The sequence below is a fragment of the Chrysochloris asiatica genome, unplaced genomic scaffold (assembly GCF_000296735.1).
Source record: "Chrysochloris asiatica unplaced genomic scaffold, ChrAsi1.0 scaffold00109, whole genome shotgun sequence".
NCBI lineage: Eukaryota > Metazoa > Chordata > Mammalia > Afrosoricida > Chrysochloridae > Chrysochloris > Chrysochloris asiatica.
In genome coordinates, this window is record NW_006408627.1 from 9,788,415 (window position 1) to 9,789,317 (window position 903).

The following is a 903-nucleotide window of genomic DNA, read 5'->3' on the forward strand; positions in this document are numbered from 1 at the left end:
GTGCCATCCAGTGGGTTCCAACTCATAGCAATCCTATACAGGGTTTCTGAGAAGCAGCTGGTAGGCTTGAACTGCCAACCTTGTGGTTAACAGTCCAGTGCTTATCCTACAACACCACACCAGGAGTCCAAATAACTACTTAGTAGGATAGAGTACTTAGTAGATGGATGTCTTGTTGTTGTTGTTGTTGTTTTTAAAGAGGAACTGTAGTTGATCTCACATAGTAAGGGAAAGATCTTCCTTAGAGTAAAATGGCAGATATATAGGCTTTTATGTTTCTTTTATGCATGTAAGCATACAAGCATCTACACTATTTAATACAGAAATAATCACATTATTAGTGCCAGGGTTTCAAACAATCAAGACCACCAGTTACTGATTATTGCTGGGAAGTTATTTTCACAGAATACAGCAATAATTTCCAAATGATACTTCCAAGGGGGAATTGTACTAAAAGAAACTAGGACAAGTTGATAAGTCCTAGCAGTCACAGAAATCTCCATATTACAATAAAAAAAGAAAAAAGAAGGGTATTCTGGCGACATGTCTCAATCAAGCACCTTATTATCAGAGAGTCTTTGAGGAGTTTCAGAACATATGAGTCTTTCTCTCCTTTTACGGATGCAGGGGCAGGGAGTAGCTTCTTCTTCTCATTCTGAGACTCTGTTAGTTCTGAAGACTTGTACTTTTCAGGCCCATCTCAGGAACTTCATTCTATCACATTAGAAACACAAAGCAGATCTGACGAGGGGATAATAGTGCATTCCACCACTATCACCCCATACAGAGCCCACTCGCTCTCTGGAGCAGTCACAGTGGGATTGTTTGGTACAGTGTCTTGAACATTTGATAACCAACTCAGTGAAGAGAGGTTCAATGTAGTATCAATGAAACTAGGTTGAT

General features: G+C 39.5%; 1 protein-coding gene across 1 annotated transcript in view; it reads right to left on the minus strand.

The window, feature by feature from the left end:
• FAM13A (family with sequence similarity 13, member A) overlaps positions 1–903 on the minus strand; it is a 460,082-nt gene that overhangs the window by 370,651 nt on the left and 88,528 nt on the right. The gene's annotated exons all lie outside the window — the stretch shown is intronic.